General features: G+C 39.3%; 1 protein-coding gene across 4 annotated transcripts in view; it reads left to right on the forward strand.

Moving 5' to 3' along the window:
* NUP93 (nucleoporin 93) overlaps nt 1–19,592 on the forward strand; it is a 99,779-nt gene that overhangs the window by 38,886 nt on the left and 41,301 nt on the right. Inside the window, exon 1 of one of the 4 annotated variants that reach the window (XM_012755768.3) lies at nt 6,130–6,433. The exons of 2 other annotated variants lie outside the window; for them this stretch is intronic. The gene's annotated coding sequence lies outside the window, so the exon portion shown is untranslated. Of the gene's footprint in view, nt 1–6,129; nt 6,434–7,572; nt 8,060–19,592 lie in introns of those variants that run through there. One more of the 4 variants, XM_012755769.3, reaches the window with a different exon arrangement.

The raw sequence follows: 19,592 nt of genomic DNA on the forward strand, positions 1-19,592 counted from the left end.
TTGCTGTGGCTGCGTGCCCCTACCTGAAGTGGGTGAGGAAAGGCAGGGGCCCTCCCCGCTCTCCCACCCCTTCATGTAGGACTAGCATCCTGCAGCTCATCACCGTGCTTCCTGTTTCAAATCCATCTTGCTGCTCTTTCTCATAACTTTTACTCTGGTTATTTTCTTTTATAGTTTTTTTCCTTAAGGTTTGCATTCTTGAATATAATTTTATTACATCTTGGTGCCAAATTTTATTTATCACTTTAAGGGATGTCATAATTCAATTTTATAATAGGGATTAATGAGAAAATAGAATCCTGCCTACAAGTTTCCTTCACAGAAAAATTTCAGAAACCTGTATTTTTTATGTCAGTGAGTGTGAAATTCTGATCCGGTAATGAAATAAAGTTGTTTTTCTCTTGTTTAAATCATTAAGGGTTGGATAATTTTAGTAATCCTTTTCTTTCTTTTGAGGAGTCTTTTATTTTGTATTTTTTTTCAGTGTCTGGCCTCGTTGCTGTTTTCCACATAATAGCAGAAATAATAAATATGTACAGCAAAAAAAATTACATAAAATTAAGGTTTTGGTGTCATTTCCCTGACATAATGGTAGTAATAATATGATGGACTCTGCTTTAATAACCAAATCCAAATCTGAATATCTGGATTTATAAAAGAAATCTTAGGGTGATATTTAGTTTTAGTATTCCTCCAAATAACAGCTTCCCTACTGAATTTAAATAGAATTTGTTTAAAAGAATTCTATTTACAATCAACCTGGCAAGAAATACATCTGTTGTGTAAAGTACATTGGTAACAAGAATTAACAAGCTAGAAGCCGTTCTTTTGCAACCACCTTCATCCCCCATGTGATAACTTAAAATTCTATGAAATCTGGGGCTAAACGTGTACCCAAGAAGTTTTTCTCCATGTAGTGTGTCCTACAGTGCTGTCCAAAGAGCTCTCTCTGTAAGGAACAAGAAAGCCAGACCGTAAAGCCAGATCACTGTGTAACCTCAGCTAGAACTTGAATTTCTCTGTGCCACAAGGGAAATGAATTGCCCCTGAAATTTTATGTCTGTGAATCTGATGAGTCTTCATATACTTTATTATTTTATTTTTTTATTGTGATAGAACTTCACATATTGTACAAGTTCTTACCAAAAGTCTCATTTGTTCCCTCTGTCTAAAAATACTAAGGCTTGATAGACACTATGAGTATGGGTGTGTCTGTAACAGACTGATAGGAAAAGAGCTGTCCTGTTTTTCAGTTTTGGAAACCTGGGAGGCTGCTTGAAAAATGACAGTGAATTGCCCTGGAGGAGTATTTGAGGAGCATACTTCTTTTTCCCATTTTAGCTCACTCTCGTTAGTAACTGCTTTTATTGGGCAACTACTTCTTGAAAACACATTTAAAGTGGAAATCTTACTTCTGAAATTCCTTTCACCCAGGTGTGCTTTCTAGCCCACCTCTAAACCCTGCTCTCACCCTTTTGGTTTATAGTTATATCAGAGGCAGAACCACCGCTCTGGGGCAGCAGGAACTCATCAGCTTCTGGAGACAGGGAGAGCTTTCTTTTTCCTGTTTCTTGATCCCCTCGGCAGACTGATTTGTGTATGAGCAACAGAGAATAAACCTTAATTTTTTTTACTGCTAAATAAATACATGCAGAAATCATCTGTCTCTCTTTCTTTCTCTCTTTTTTATTGACTGCCTATATCTATCATTTTCCTCTCTTTTAAAGATACTCAGGATGAAATGTCTGCAATAAATTAACAGACTTGCTTTTTCATTCTCAGCTGATTTGTAAGGACAGATGAGCTGTGAATGTCACACCACTGACTTTGGGTCAGGACCATCTCATTTTCCCTGAACCTCCTTGGCTCTAGATGCATATGAGAAGGAAGCTGGCTTTGGGAATTGAATACTGTTGGTAATGATGCTTAGTCACAAAGAAGAGTTTGATGCCTCTGCAAGTTGGCCAAGAACCACCTTAGCATCTCGCTACCTAAGGCTGAAATTATCTTAGGGAACTGAAGAGATTTGAAAGAACAAATAACAAATAAATGTAATACTTAGCTCCCCTTTCAGTAACTACATCTGCCTGAGCGGGGACTAGTGAAAACTAATAAAAGTGGTTTTTTTGAGTGTCCATTAAGAATAGCATTATGATAGGAACAGAAGATAATTAAAATAAATATAAATTCTTGCTATTGCCCCCTGGAAGCTCCTTGTCTTCTACCTGGAGAGCCAACACTAACATTCCTCCAACAGGATCAAACTGTCCAAAGGCAAATCTGAATGGGAGTGACATGAGATTCCAAATATGCTGGGAGCTCAGAGGAGAGGAAGTGGGTAATGAGTGAATTCTGGAGTAGTTGGGGAAGACTCCTGGAACAGATGGGAACCAAGTGGGCCTTGAATGATGAAATGGGTTTAGCATGCAGGAAGTGAGAGAGGAGTAATACCCTGACTAAAGTCAGGGAGGTGAGAGCAGAAGTTCTGTGCTAAGACGTAAAATCTGTCAGGGAGGAGGGATCAAATACGGAGGGAGTGAGTGCCAGGCAATGGAGTGTAGGTGGTAGGTGCTGTGGAAAGTTTTGGAGTAGGTAAATGTCGAGAAGAAAGGAGGGAGGGCATGGCGATGCTTACCAGAGTTGGCTTGGCCAGTGGAAGGATAGCTGCTGAGGTGTTGTTCAGAGGCAATTATAATGATCCAGCCACGAGGTGACAACAGCCAGGACCAGGGTGTTGGCCAAGAAAATGGAGAGGAGAAAGATGTGTGAAAGACATTTGGAATAAAACAGCTGCTGCTCTTGGTGCCTGATGGGCTTAAGAAAGATGTTCAGAAATTACACAAGGTTTGGAACAAGGGGAAGGATTGGTGCTTTTGGTTGAGGCTGAGAATGTGGGAAGATTAACTAGATTGAGAACTGAGATTTCATTCCAGTTTTGATGTTCTGGCAAGCCATCACTGTGGAAATGCCCCCAAAGCATTTAGAGACAGGGTGAGAAACACTGCTCAGAAAATAGCTCCAGACAGAATTTTCAAGAGCCAGTGTCCTAGAGGGAAGAGTTGTGGCAGTGAAAAGAGTCTGGCAGTAGGAGAAATGGGTAGCCTGAGGCCAGGGGACCAGGTCTCAGTGAGGAAAAGGAGCCAGGAGGAGTTTGGGAGTGGTGGGCTGGGAGGGGAACCAGTATCCAGTTATGCCTCAGAAAGCTGAGGGGTGGTCGGTGGGGGGAGTAAATTGTTCAGCCTCACCTGGCCTGTCATACTTTACTCTTAAAAAGCACTTACCCATCAGTAATATTACTTGATTTTCCCAGCAGCCTGGTGAACCTGTCAGAAGACAGAACAGAGCCCACCAGGGATCTATAAAAGTTTGATTTCTGGGCAAAGTCCTGCATATGGGCAGTGTACCGTGCAGCATTACAGTTGTTCATTTGAATATAATTTTACCTGGCAATTATTATAATTCTTCTTGAGTCAGAATTTCAATAGCTTCCTTTTTCTATGCTATAATCTCTGCATTTATATAAGTGAGCCCACTTTTATCCCTCATATTAGTAAATATCGGGCCCATGAATTTTCTACTCTTCTGTCTTTGCTTTAGTTTCTCTCCTAGGGTATAAAGCCAAAACACAAAATTAAACAATGGATTACTAAATAGACATTTAGGAATAGATCACTTTATGTTCAATTAGTGACTAACAGGTAGAAAAGCATCTCCTTTGTAAGGTGGCTCTTTGTAGCATTTTTATGACCTCTACATACATAGTCTGGCATCTGGGATCCAAAGGGAGGTTAGTTAACACTTTGGGGTACCCTCTGCTATGAGGTGCTTTGTAGCCAGAAAATTCTGCAACTCCAAGCCTGCATCTCTGGTTTCCTTGGGATACTCATTGATAGGGAGAAAATGGTCTGAGCTGGCTTAGGACTTATTCTTGTATCAGAAAATATCCTTTTAATTTATTTGTTGGCAATACTAAAGAGAAAAAATGTCTTAAAAGTGACTTAACAAGGTCTTTTTTTTTTTTTTTTAGTAAATAGAGTTTTCTCACTCTCTTGTCGTGAACCTCAGATATATCCCTTGGGAACAGGTTTTACATGCGTGAAATGGTTTGACTTTAACCACACTTGGGTCTTTGGATTCTTTTCATCCCCAGGCTGAGACTGCTATTGCTGCATATCCTCTATGCTCCAATACAGTATTTATTTGATTAGAAACAAAAGAATTTGCTCCTTGCTCTGGTTCAGAGAGAGGTCCCCAAGGATTATCTTTTGTTCAGTAATTGGAGCATAAGCTGAGCCTGGTTAATTTCAAAGCTTACCCCCAACACACATGTTCCCTTCCTCCTTGTGCTGTTTCTGAGCTGTCAGTGGTACCTTGTATTGGGTCTGGAACAAAAAAAGCTTGAATTGTTGAATGTTAGCTGCAACTACTGTGACATCTGCTATGGCACCAAATAGCACTGTTGGTACAGTTAATTTTAAGTTAGGGTAAGAAACAAAACTAGAAAGCTCTTCAGCTTTACAGCGCTTGTTAACACATGCACCTCCAAATTATGCATTTGGTGCTATCACAATGAATAAAACAAAGGAAATCATGAGTTGATTTTTATGTTAGTAACATAAGTTCTTTCATTGTTATTCACTGTTCAAATACCAGTGTGTCCCTATGTTCATTCTTTTTAGTTTAGTTGAGTTTTTTGTTTGTTTTTGTAAGGCAAAAATATCTGAAACATCTCAACTCTGGGTATTTATTTAATTGGCAAAAGTTCTGATGTAAGAAATGTAAGTTAATTATATTAGTTTTTTTAAAGCAACAAAGTCTGTAACTTGGTTTTGCTTCATAAAATACAAAAATGATGATGGTAGATGAATAAGAACCTTTAAATAGCCAAATTTTATATGCAAAATAGCCAAGTTAATATTTGTATAGAAATACATTATGAAATTGGCAAATATTTAGTGTCTTTCCGGTTCTGCAGTGTAGGTGTTGGTTTTGCAACCAACAGATTGCAATCTTTGGGTTTATGGTTTTTGTTTTTGAAGATGGAATGGTCTTTTTCTCTAGTTTTCTTTTGCAATATGCACCATAATGATGGCCCACCGCCTGACTGGCCTGACTTTAATCATCTGGTGCCTGGATCTTAGCTTGGTTTCATCTTTGCTTTTTTACAAGCTTTCCTGTAATTGCACAGTTGTTTGCTGCATTGAATTTCCTTCCGTGAAATGAAAAACACATGTTAGTATTTTAATGTAGTCTTTAATTTTCAGGTTATACATTAAAACATAGAGAAAAAATCCCTTTCTGAGGAGCACTTTAAAAAATATAATGGGAATATTCATTACTTACACATCATATATTTTTCCTAAATGTTGTACAAAGAAGTGACAGTTCAGCTGAGCATATGTTAATAAAAGGTCTGCATTTTCCTGTGTCACTGACAGTTTCATTGGCTGTATATTCCTGAAATGAAAATAACCTCTGTTCTGTTCAAAGCTGTAATTAATCTAAATAGTTACTTAACCAGTATCAAAATCTTTTAACTGCTAAGAGACCAAACATTTATGATGGCTAATTTACTGTTCTTTTGAAGGACAGTACAATTGACAAGGGCACAATGATCTGAGATGCTTCTGTATGTTGGAGCTACACATTCTGTAGACTAAAATGGCAGAATCTGTCTGCTGCTGTATAAAATCTTTTAACTACCATTTATTTTAGCATCATGGCATGTGCAAATTCCTGCTGCTCAGTTAAGAGACCAGCTTCACAACTGGTGTTACAATCTGTGGCCACAGCACTGCATCACAATGCAGCAAATGCATTTTCTACATTAACCAAACATGACAGCTGAAGCAATTATTAACCATGCAAGATGTCGGAAGTCATCAAAAATTCACATCAGAGTAATTGCAGTGGCTTGGGTCGGGGGAAGGAAAAGTATCATAGCATTCCTTGCCTACATGTTGTCTCTCCCCCTCTTAAATCTTAACTTGGTACAGTCCGTTAACAATAAAATACCCTTCTGTAACCTATAAACTGTTACTCCCATCAGTTTGTGCTTTAAACTGACGGCTGACTTCTCTGAATTTGTGTAGAGCACAGCAAACGGTGATGCTCTGTTCCCGGGGGCTGCAGTGCACCCTTTTTCAGGGGACCCTGCAATCTCATTGTCTAATTGGACTCTTTAGTGCTTCAGTCATATCAGCACTTGCAGAGCAGTCGTTCTTTTCCTTTTTCTTCTTTCTGTCTCTTTCTCCTCTCCCCTCTCTCTCTTCCTCTCCCTCCTCCACCCCCAACCCTCAATTCTGGCAGTTTGGGGTGGGAAAAACTTGAGCACCGTTCTGACAGAGCTCATCCCACATGGAAGGTATGGAAGAGCTGCAGGGACCAACAGCATCGACCATTCTGTAACTCCTTAAATTTAAATCTGCTGCAGGTAGGATTGCCTATGTTTTCTAAAGAAATTAAGATAAATGTACCTGCTATATAGAGTGACAGCATGTTGTACCTCTGAAAGACAAAAGTCTTGGTTTGTTTAAAAAATTGAGATAAATTCAGAAGCAGTTAGCTCATTTGATAGAAAAAGTACTTGATTCTTCTGAGAATTGTTGAGATTTCTGCCTTGGCATTCTAATATTTTTCTTTAAAAAATTTTCTTGGGTGGGGCAGAGAGGTATTTGCTTAAAGATTCAAATAGTTGGTTATTTAGGATTTTTGCAGACTTCAAGTAGCAAGTAGTGTGGGTTTTCTTTAGGGATTTTTAAAAGAGATACATGTGAAGTACATAATTCTTGTATGGGGTAAAATATGAAAATATAATTTCTTTTCTTTGCTAAAACCAGGTCCTTTGGTATTGTAGGGGTGTGTGTGTGTGTGTGTGTGTGTGTAGGATGCCTTACGAAGGAATTCAGTCATTTATATTTGGTGATTAGGGGGAAAGTACTATTAAAGATTTTTGCAATTATCTTGCAGGAAATGTTTTAGCAAAATGCTTTAAATGAGAAGAATTAAATAGTAACACCAAAGATGGGGAGTCTTAAGTATTATCAAATATTGGCAATTTAAATTAAGATAGTTACTTTTTGCTTCTTAAATTCAACCTCAAAAGAGTATGATGTGAGTCCTTTAAGTATATTTCAGATTTTTGGCATACAGCATGTGATTTGTATAAGTGAAATGAAAACTTCCTAAGTCATGTAAGCATTATCTGGAAGATAATGAAATAATAAATGTTGCCTAGAACACCTTTAATGCATTGATTAATACCAGAGATAAAATGCTTTGAACTCAGCAATAAAAAGCAGCTTGTTTGTAGTCTTGTCTTTAAAAGAACAACAAAATTATTCCAAGGAATGTATTTGTATTGTGGGACCTGTAGGGTTTGGACTTCTTTATGAAGCACAGACTTGGAAATTGCTCACCTAGTTGAAGGATTTAGTTCCCTTCGGAGGTGTGGGACTTTCTTTACTCTTAACAATAGGAAGGCTTGAGGAGCTGTCAAGTGGGGAATAGAGGAGAGCTGCTCAGGGAAGGGAGAGGAACTGTTGAGAATTTGGCTCCTCCAAAGCCTCCTCCTCCTCCTAGGCTTTGGAGGTTTGGATTTACCCATGAGTAAGATTCCTTTAAAACTCTGACCTGGTGCAGCATTGCAAAGAATTGATTTCTGAGATGAGACAATGAGCTGTGGTTTGCATTTTGTAAAGATGGAGGAAACCTCTAACACTGACCCTGTATGGGAGATGACTCAATTATCCGTGCCTTGGTACAGTTGCAAATTATTTGCCTTTGTCTGAAGTGGGTGGATGCCAGCGCCTTCATCAGAGCTCCTTAATTTAATGTATGGAAAATGTTTCAGCCACCATTTTTAACAATTAGCTGTATCATGGTTGAGGTGAGCTGGGTTCTGAAGGCAACAGCAGGGCCATTCCATTTATGTTAGGTCCTATGGCACAGGAGCTTTGTTACTATAAAACTAAGAAAATAAATTTGCACACTGTATAGAAGAGTTCTTTAGGAGGGTGGAGAATATTCTCAGAAAGAAAATGGAATCCTTTTGTCTACAGTAAGTATTTCTCATACTCATATAGCGGTGACAGGTTGAAAATTTGTCTTTGGTTGAATGGGCAAAATAGACTTTTAAATGAACGCTGCAAACGTGAAAGGTGTAACACAGAGGTTTGTGGATGTATTTTTTTAATGTATGTGTTAAAATCAGGTGTGATGCATATACTTGAAATACAGGTTTTATGAATGATTTTAGCACATGATTTTAATTAATTATGCATTAGTAATTGAAGTTAATGAGAAGTGTGAATTTATCACTAGTCATGTATGGAAATGACACTTGAGAGAAAAAAGAAATCTGAATATGATAAATTTAAAAGAGTTCAGGCTTCTTTTCACTTTTAAGAACAGTGTGTTTTCCATTCCTGAAAAGAATTGCTGGATTTTAGTGTCTCCTTATTTTTTTAAGAAAATGTTTTCATGTTAATAACCTATAATAGCTGATTAAAAGACATAAGAAAAAAATATTTTGACAAAACAAGATTGTGTCCTGCAAGATCAATAAAGTGAGGCTTTCACTCTCACTCATGGGGACAATTTTTAGTGCCTTCTGCTTAATTAATAGTTGTGACTTCAGAGCTACTTGTGTAAAACTGCTTTTTGTAATTATGAACTTATAAATCTTGATTTTTAAAATTAATTGGATTTGACCTGGCTTATTTCTTTGTTCTTTTTATGCTCTTAATAAGAGGAAACAAGTGGATTTTAACTTTGATTTGTGTGTTTCTTTTAAAGGCTGAAGAATTTTTATCTTTTAAACCCTGAAGAATTTATAGTGAGTGTATTTTACAGTAAACTATACATGAAGTATTTGCTCAGAATGCTTTAGTAGCTGCTTCAGTAGTTGAATCTTTACAGAACTGGGTATCAGAATCCTTTTAACTTGATACCAGATTTATAAAGCCAACTGTTCTGGGTCTTGCTGCCCTAACTGCTATTCATCCTAGTCACTGAATGCTGTTTTCTCTAATTAATATGTTTGAAACTAGGGAGAGAACAATTTTCTTCACATTAACCTTTTCGTTGACACAGGAAGGTTCAGTTGTTGTAAACCCTGGTTAGAATCCTATAAAGATTCCATAAATCTGTGGTACAAATTTTAACTTGAGCATGAGAGCTTAGATCCCAACATAATTTTTTAATCCTGACAGGGGTGACATTTAATATATTAATTGTTTAGATATATGGTAGAATGCAACGGGATTCTTTTCCTTTGATTTTTACAAGGCTTGCATCTTGAAATGAGGAATTTTAGGGCAGCACATTAGAACTCCATTTTAACTGCAGCTTTGCTTGTATAAAATGTTTGATTGGATGGCCTGGGGGAGGTGTCTCAAAGCCTTTCATTGAAATTTTTAAAGTAAAATTTGAAGATCCTGGTCTTATTTCTTTTTGCTGCCTTTATAATTAAGCTGTGTATTAAGTGCTCTGGGAGGTGGGATACACCCAGTTTCTTCCTATTTTCTTTGCCTCCTCCATGGTCTACTCAAGTTTGGCTGCTGGGAAGAGGCTCTCCTTTCTGGTACTTCTAGGGGATTCCTGAATCTCTTCAATCTGAAGCTCTTCAATTTTCTCATGAAATTTTAGCCTGGCTGGTAATATATAGTCAGGAGTTGGTTCTTTTTGTCACAAAAAATGTATTCATATCAAACCTTTGACTGCTCTGGCAGCACCATAATGTAGATAAGAAGGCATGTCAGCCAGCCCGCTAGGAGACAGTCCGTGGCACTAAGATGGCAGTGAGGAAGGAGTAAAATGGCGTCACCAGGAGCACAGTGATAAGAGGTGGACTGCACGAGTTATTTTCCTTTAATCAAGTTTGAAGACAGCTTTAGCACTGCCTTGCCAATTTACAGCTACTTTTTACTGTTAGAAGATAGAAATTTTGAGATTTTTCCTGAAGTAAAGTCTCAGCACTTATATCTAAAGGGCTTCAAATACTACTTTTAAGAAATTGATGGCAAATATGGTTAAAACAAAATATTTTAAATTTTATTTAAAATACAATTATTTAACTATTTTAAAAATATTTTGTATTAATACTTTTGAAATTCCTTGCTTTGTGCTTTCTTTTTATTTTTTGGTTATAGGAACTTATAGGAACCCTTCCAGTGTAGGGTGAATTTTTAGAAAACAAAAGACAATATGTTTCTCTTTTATGGGAAGGTGAAACTAGCATTCCTGTGAAAATATGTTATTTGTCTCTGGTTTTCATTCTAGTTTTTTGTGGGTTTTGGTTATTTTCATATATATAAAATATATGTCAGCTGCCTTCACTAACATAGCTTATTTCTTTTGTGGTTCAAGGTATGGATTATTTTGCAAGCAAATGTACTATAGTCATAGTGGCAATGACAATGCTAATTTCTCACCTATTCTCACATTTCCTGAAGTTGGAATTTCTGGAGCTGACCTTAGAGTCTGTGTAGTGCGAGCTGTTCATCTTACAGTTAAGTAAAGCAAGGTTTACTGCAGTTAAATAACTTTTCTCAAGGTCATACATCTGGAAAGCAGTTGATTTTGCCCTAAATCCGGACACCTGACTCATAATCTGTGCTGTGCTGTGCCTGCGTCTGCATCTGACTCCATTTCTTTCTCTTTGAGGGCTTGCTGATGACTGATCTAACGGATTGAGCTTTCAGCAAAGTCTTTCTTTGCCGTAGCAACCTACCTCACAGAGATGTTCCTTTTATGCTGTGCCAGAAATGACTTACTAAGCTGTGCTTGCAGTCTTCCTGGGCCCGTGTGGAAGATGATAAGCATTTATAAATTTATCATTTATAAACAAACATTTAAAAATAAGATTTATCCTGCATATTGAGCTTTTAGGTCCATTGTGTTGGCTTGGTCTAAAGGATAAAGTGCTCATCTCCTGGAAAGGGCAAAGCCATCACGTTCACTCTCTATGAGCTGGGCTGGAGCAGTAAGAATGGACAGGCTGAAAGGTTTTAGCTCCCTGTCAGTTTTGGGAATTTGTATTTGAAAAATTGGCTTGCCCTCTCTCCTTCTGTTGCTTGTATTTGCCACTCCAGCTAAGTAACGTTTCATGTTTTCTCTACCTGTGGTGACAGTGGTGAGTGGTACATTCTACAGTATTCCTCAGCTGTGACAGGGTAAAGTCAAAATGTTTCCACACTTAAGGTTTTAGAGAGTGTAAAATTACATATACCATTAGCAAAGGAATGCCTTGACACATTCGTTTAAGACTACATGAAGTTCTAAAAGGAGAGCTCTCATTTTCTTGTTAGTAGTAGTCTCCCAAACAAATACATGTTTGAGAAAAGAATTTCTGAATAAGAAGAAACTGCAGCAAAACCAGCACTCCCTTCTCTGTGACAGATCTGTGATGATTGGTGCTCCAATCCCATCAGCATAAGCATTGCTGCATAGCAGGAGGAGCTGTGATTTTCAACTGCAGTGTAAATGACTGACACCGTGTACCAGCAGGGAATTAATGTGAGACATAGTTCCCAAACACTGTCCTGACTAACAGCGCTCCTTGCGCTTGCTAAGTAGAAGTCTGAGGCTTAATCCTGAGCATTGCAGAAACCAGCCTGGCGAAAGCTGCTCGGCTCCCAGCTGACTGACTCCGAGACGTACCCTTTGCTATCCTTTCCTGCTTGTGGCTCCCAAATCTGGCTTTTGTTTCCTTTTCCAAAGGGAAAAAGGCACTAGATCTGACAAAGCTGGGGATCTCTGTGTGTATTTTTTATAATATAGGATTGCTTTAGTGGGTTGTTTTAGGGTGTGTTTCGGGGGCTGTGGGAAGGGATGCTGGCCACAATAAAGGCCATTATTGATGCATTCCCATCTTATGCTGCAGTGCGGTCTTAGTACCCAAAGTTCTTTGAATGTGGACTAATCCATCTCCAAGATGGAAATCAGGTCTCTCAGGATATACTGAGACATTTTTATCATCCCTTAATGTATTTTCCTTATCTTTCCATCACCTTAGAGTGACTATGGGATTAATATTTTTTAGATTTGTTCACCTTGGGGTGAGGAAAGGGTTCTGCTGCAGCTCTTTGAAGCCAGACATACTTCAGCACATGGTTAATATTCCATTTGCAGAGCTAGATTGAAGAAATTTTCTCTTCAGAATCCTTCCCTTTCTTGTGTCTCCAAAGTTTAGCCCTAGCAAGTGTGCTGGGCATTTTGGGGTGGTTGGGGAAATGGGATAAAATGCTCACAGTTGTCCTTGCTTTTTCCCCGGAGGCCACCTCAGCAATCTGAGAGCCGTTGGCTGGCTGCCCCTTCTCCCTCCCTGGACTTCTAGGGCTTCTGCTTTCCTTGTCCCAGCAGAGGCCCTTCTGCCACATCATGGCACACCCTGCTGCTGCATCATGGTCCTTCTCACTGGGCTGTGAGTGCCTGCCGGCCTGTTTTTCTGGAAGTGGTGAGGTGGCAGTACTGAGCAAGTCACGTTCCTCTCCCCAGCAAAGGAAAGTTGCTTATACAATCTTGAAAGGGTATCAGATGGCTTTATTGGATTGGGGAGGAGAGGGGGTTCTGCTAAAAATCATTTTTTTCTCCACTAGCGCCGAAGTGCCATCATTTATTATTTTACTTATTTATATTATGCCCTTAATCCTTGTTCCCACTCTGTACATGTGTCCAGAGCCTTTCAGTAACTGAGCTGGATAAACTGTTTTCCTTCCCAGGATGCCCAGAGAGAGAAGTAGCTGCTAACAAAAATGCCCCAGGGCCCCTAAAAGGGGCAGAACTGGCTTTGCAGCAGTAGCACAGAGATTTAAATGGTCCTGTCATGACCCACACCCAGAGTCCCAGCTACTCGGGAGGCTGAGGCAAGAGGATCGCTTGAGCCCAGGAGTTTGAGGTTGCTGTGAGCTACAATGACGCCATTGCACTCTACCCAGGGCAGCAGAGCGAGACTCTATCTCCCCCCCCCAAAAAAAAAAGACCCTCCCAGTGATGAAGTCCTTAACCTTGGCCTTCCTCTCTTAGTGCAGCAACCTGATGTGCCAAGTAGCCCCAGCTCGATGCCTGGGTGATAGGAAGAGGTATCTGGTAGCTGTGTGCCTACACTGTGTTGACCAGGGAGGGGTGCCATGCATCTGTGCACCCCTCACTGCCCTACCAAAGGAGGGCATATCCCCATTCTTACAGATGACTTTCTCTTTACCTTTCCCTTCTGGATCATGGTGAGTCCCACTTCTTATTTTATTTTTTTATCCATTGCTGAAATCTTTGAAGTGGACTTTTGTTATATGGTGATTGTTTTTTTCTATTTTGTGGGGGGTGGGTAAAAGGGGGATCTGTAAAAGGCAAGTAGACTTACATTAGTGGCTCTCTCAAAGGCCTATGGCTTTCGCAAAAGGCAAAGGTGCAGATGGGCTTACTTCATTGAAGAGACCAAGCATGCCAGTATACCTAGGTAAAAATGTTACCTGTAAGGCCCTTTGCTGGTCCAGGAAGAGGCACTAACCCATGCCACGTATTCTTGGGTTTTGAACCTCCTGTGCACGTTGAGTTCTCTTCCACCTGTGAGAATTCATAGACCATCCTGAAAACCAATTTGATTCATGGGGGCAAGTAATTTGTTTTGCCTTAATGGCAAATGACTCAAATCCATCACATAATTGTGTGACCCTTTTTTTTTTTAGCCCAATAGCAGAAACCATGTACAAAATGGGACCCAGCAATCTGACAGTGACAGATGGCCTGGTGCCCGCTTAGCGCCATGTTATATCGCCAAGGTCTGCCACCTGTGGCTCCAGAGATGCCTGCAGCACCGATGGCTCTGCTGAGCCGGCAAATGGTGGAACTCCACAGTCACTCTTGCAGCGTCTGCTGCCACCTGCTGAATGAGAGCGGCTAGGCTTTTGCATAAATGCATAGTGAGAAATCATTTAACAGCATTAAAAACATATTACAGTTGGCAAATGTCAGCTCTGCCCGCTTAGCACTGCTTTCTGCAGGGGTATTTTTGAAGTTATATATGCAATCTGTGAACAAATGATTTAAAGTATTAAAATTTTTGTAGAAAACAAGCAGTGGGACTTGTTGGGGAATAAACTCTGGACTTGCTATTTAGTCTCTAGTTCTTGCAGAAGGAAATTCAGTCTCTCATGGGCCTTGTAAGCTGACATTTTATGTGTTCTTAATTTATTGCAGTAATATATAGTGCTCTAATAAAATAAATAAACATGCCCTAAAACCTTATGGAAGTTCCCCAAATCTTGAAAATGCCCAAATTTAAAAATTTCCCTGTTCATTTTCTATGCTTTATCAGTAATGAACATCTCTTTGCACTTGAAAAAATCCTGGAGGCATTCTCAGCATAGGCACCACAGAAGGAAGCTAATGAAAAGCATGTCCACACCATCTGATGAGCCCAGCGGCTGGCTAGCCAGTACTGGCAGGATTTCTGTTGTGCTCATCTGAAAACAGTATCTTACTTCATCCTTCCTTCCTCATTTTCTCCATAAGTAGGAATTTTTTACCTTTGTAAAAATTTCATCTAAGAGAAGATTTCAGAAGAGGTCATTTGTTCCGAAATAGGGAAGAAGGTTTGGGAGAGGTGAAGGGAGTGTTACTCAGAAAGAGTTGGAGCAAAGCAATGGATACAATTCTCACTCTGTCTTTATGGAATTGGAACACTTCTTCAATTATGCTAACTAAAGTACTAATGAGTGTTTACTAGTACTTGTTGGAATTCTTATTTCATCTCGGATAAGATCCTTTATTGATTATTTTTTAAGTTTATTTTTTGATCTGCTTTAATTTTTTTACTTCTTCATTGCCTTCCTGGCTGTTGCCTGTGTCTTGGCAATGTTTTTTTTTCAACAACCATGACTATTCCCAATGCCACCGCTCACTTTGTGTTAATATTTTTTTGATTTGGCATGTTGGTTACAGATTTCCTAATAATTTGTATATATTCTATGTATTAAATGAGAGATGATATAAGATATTTGTAGCACCCACTTTGTACTTTTGTCTTGTGCCAGACACCTTCTGGTAAATGTCCAGTCTGTTGTGGGTGCCTCCCTTTAAATTTTGACAAAGTGGGTTATCAGTTGGTTTATTTAAGGGAAAGAGACATGGAATAGTCTTTGGTGTTTTGAGGGCCATGTAAAATATGGCTGTTACTTTGTAGGACCAACTTAGACTTTATTATTTATTTATGTTTATATTTAGGTTTAATGCATATGTTCTTTAATTCAAATTATATTGAATGTAACTTTTCAACAAATCACTTATTGGTTGTAGATGAGAAGGAAAGAACCATAAATGAATCAGTATAAGCTCTTTTTTTGCCATCTTTTCCTGGCTAAAGCGGATATGGAAATTTTTCTCAAAGAGACTCTTATTTCTTGCAGTTTTCACTTTTGGAAAGCAAATAAGCTAAGAGAATTTGGCCATTTGGCAAAACCAAACATCCTTTTGCCCACTCCCCTTTTCCACAGAAGGAATTAGCTTCCATATATATTCTGAAATGCAGAATCTGCATGGTGATTTAAAATAAGGTGATTTCATGCCTATCTTTCTTGACCTGAGGTATTTATGAGCCACCTTGGCTGCTGGTCCTTGAGATGTGACAACACATTTGATGGGAAAATCAGCTTACCTTGAGGTTACGTTCTGCATTGTTCTCAGCCAGTGCAAGGCAGACAAGCACGTCCTCTGTCAAAGATGGAACAGGTGGCTGGAGATACTACTTGGACAGATGTACAGTGTTTATTGTTTCACAACAATAATAGTAATATTTTGGAACGCTGTGGAATTAACCTCTAGATAAGTGATTTCAAGTTTTTAGACTGTGACTCATACATACAAATACATAGAAATAAAATACATAGAAATAAGTATATATAATTGAAACAAACATTTCACAAAACAATACCCATGCCACATAGCTCTGTTGCATTTTATTTCATTAAAAAATGCTAGTTGATTTCATGATACTTCATTCCTTCCCTATGTGAAGTGGGACAGGGGGTGGGGAGGAATAAATATGCAAGCATAAAATATCTGTTTATCCCACCTTGATTTGCTGTGATGAGAGATAGTGCGGTAGAGTGGAGAAGGGTAAATAAGAGGTCACAAAATTGGGGTTCTAAATTTGAGCTTTGCTACTTATGAACCAGGTCATTTCAACATGGAACCCCACCAAACCATTTTATATAACTTGCTCTACTTTTAAACCTCTGTTAAAGATTTCCTTTAAAAGTATGATCCAATTAAATAGTATTGAGAAGCAGTAGCATTGGGTTAAAAGTGAGGGCTAGAACCAGATGTTGTAACACACTTATGCCTGCCACAAAGTAATCACCATTTAAGTGTTAGCTGTTATTAGTATTGCTGTAAGTATTAATATTCTCTGAACCTCAGCTCCATCTGTAAAGGAGGTCTAGTAACCTGATAAAACAAATTTAAGCATATTTTGCTCTCCTCCTGGGCTTCATTCCTTTAAAGAGAGAAATTTTTCTTTACTTTCACAATTTACAGGTTTACTATTCCCAAGTATCTCAGAAACAATTGGTCTTGAGAGTCAGAACTATGTTTGAATCCTGCCTGTACATCTTCCTGGTTAGGAATCCTTGGTCAAGTCGTTTAATATTGAAACCTCAGTTTCTTACCAGTGAAATGGGGTGGAGGGAGGGGTGTGGGAGAGACTGGGGTGATCTTGTCTATTCTTTCATACTGTTAAAGGAGTAGCAATAATGTCTCTCAATTGCCTAAAGCAGTGTCTGGCCCTTAATTGCTTCCTTGAATGGGAACTATTATGTGTTATAGGAAGCTGGAAACCAAAACACATTCAAGGAGCCAGTTAGAGGAGGATCTGTTTCCAGGACTCTAGCAGTGAGGAGCAGGAAGTTAGGAGTAAGTCCTTTTACTTTGCCGGGCTGCAAGTATTTATAGGGTGTTCTTTATTGAGTGGACCTGCAGTAGAAGGGTTGGGTGGGGGACTGAGAGCAATTAAAAAGTGCTTGTAGATGAAATCGGGATACATCTGGCATCTCAGAGCAGGAGGTGAGCTCTTGGGGCCTCTCTGCCCAGAGGGCTTCAGAATGGCAGGGAGCTCATTCACCCTTCACGCCCCAGCTCCGCTCCCCAGAGAACCCATTTTGCAATAAGCTCTGCACATACTCTCCGGGGTGAGGACACGAGAGAGGCCTCACAGGAGGAGCTAGAAGGAAAGGAAACACGCAGGTAGAAAGGGGAAGTCAAAGAAGAGACCTGTGGAAAACCTGGGCTGAGGCAGGTATGTTTCTACCCAACTTTTTAGTTCTTTAGTTCCTGTGGGCTGTTAACTTTTCTTTGAGCTGTGTGTGCTTTAAAAGAAACTAACCACCACTAGGTGGCACACAGATCCCAGCGCTACTCTGACTATAAATTGTTATTATTTTTAAGATTCGTTTTGAAAGATAGGCCAGTATTATGTTGTTTTAAAAAATAAGTGATGTGTAACCCATTTTAGCATTTAATTTTAGAAGGGAATAAAGGATGAAAAATTAAAATTCAGAATTTATTTTGTGGGCTCAGTTTACTATAGAGAAGGCCCAATTTTTGAGGTACATGATTTTTTTTGAGATATATAATGGTTAATAGTGTTTGTTCATAGGGGTTAAGGGCTAAGATTTCACTGTCACACAGAAATGCATCATTTAATTTATTGAATTTTTTAAAATGTAGCTTTATAAAGATGAAAGTTATCTGCTATAAAGCAGTAATGTCTTTTCTTTTTTTCTTAACTTCTATTTGAAATTTCATCTCTTAGAAATTGGGGGTTATGTTTCTTGCAGAATATTATTTGCCTTTAAACAAATGTATCTGATTATTGCTGTGCACTTGTATCTTAATTGTGTGCGTGAGAGAGATGTGGATGTGGGTGCAGTTAAAAGACTGGGGTGGGCTGGTCATAGACGAGGAAGAGCAGAGGAAGCCGCAGGGGTGGGACAGAACATCTGACTTAACCCAGACACCCCCACCACTACTAAAAAGAAAAAATTAGACCAGGCCTTGTCAGGCAGTGGCTGTCTCTCTGCCCCCAAACGTGGCTTGTTTAGACAAAGGTGCAGCAGAGCACAGCCTATGCCTACACTCTGATAGGGAGCATCAGTCATTGATAATAGTTGCATAGTTTTGTCTATAAACTGTGACACCAAAGGCTTTAGCTTTAGTCATTGAAGACCCCTCACAAAAGGGAATTCACACCAAAGGTTTGTTGACTTGATGGAATCATTTGCTGTGAAGGGTATAAAGCCCATTAAAATTTTGAGCATCATCTTGTGTCTGGCTCCCCTGCCATGGCCAGAGGCAGGCATGCAGTGACAGGCTTCCAACTTCTGAATGGACCACGTGGGTTCCTTGCTTTATGACCTCTAGTTTATTGAGCTCATTACATTTTTAGGCAAGTGAACCCCAGCCCCCAACCCCAATTATTAGTACACATATTTGGAGTAGTCTTCATATTGTGTCTTCAGAGCTGCCTCAGAGACTGCCCTGGAGGAGTCTTTATGAGGAGACGTTTTGCTGGGACTGCTAGTTATTGTCCCTGTCCAGTGCACTGCCCAGGTAGGGGTGTGACAGCAAGTGTAGGGGAGTCATGAGCCAATATGTAAGGGAGCTGGAGAATCTATGAAGATTAGTAATATTTTATTTAAATTTGTATCCTGGTACTCTGTCTCCTTCCCCCATTTTTTAAAGACTATTTGAATGGAACACAGTCATGTGCTACATAATGAAAATTTGGTCAAAGACAGACCAAATATATAACAGTGGTCCTGTGAGACCATAATGCCATATTTTTACTGTACCTTTTCTATGTTTTTTTTTTTTTGAGACAGAGTCTCGCTTTGTTGCCTAGGCTAGAGTGAGTGCCGTGGCGTCAGCCTAGCTCACAGCAACCTCAAACTCCTGGGCTCAAGCAATCCTTCTGTCTCAGCCTCCCAAGTAGCTGGGACTACAGGCATGAGCCACCATGCCCGGCTAATTTTTTCTATATATATTAGTTGGCCAATTAGTTTCTTTCTATTTATAGTAGAGACGGGGTCTCGCTCTTGCTCAGGCTGGTTTCGAACTCCCGACCTCGAGCAATCCGCCCGCCTCGGCCTCCCAGAGTGCTAGGATTACAGGCGTGAGCCACTGCGCCCGGCCAGCTTTTCTATGTTTTGATATGTTTAGATACACAAATGCTTACCATTGTGTTACATTTGCCTGCGGTATTCAGTACACAAACATGCTGTACAGGTTTGTAGACTAGGAGCAAGAGGCTATACTCTATGGCCTAAGTGTGTACGGGGCTATAATGTCTAAAACATCTTAGGTGACACATGACTGTATACTAAAACATTACACTTGTTAAAATGTAATAAGTGATCAAGAACTATTTAACCATGACAGTAAGTTTTCAATACAAGAAAACTGTCAAGTGTGTTTTAATTTAGCTTGTTGTTTTAAAAATTTTCACAGAACTCTGCTTTGTATTATATATCTGCAAAGTTTCTTTAAAAAGCAAAAACATGATTCTGAAAAAGCAGGTCATTTTAGACACACATAAAAGC

The sequence above is a fragment of the Microcebus murinus genome, chromosome 20 (genome assembly GCF_040939455.1).
Source record: "Microcebus murinus isolate Inina chromosome 20, M.murinus_Inina_mat1.0, whole genome shotgun sequence".
In the NCBI taxonomy this organism is placed as follows: domain Eukaryota; kingdom Metazoa; phylum Chordata; class Mammalia; order Primates; family Cheirogaleidae; genus Microcebus; species Microcebus murinus.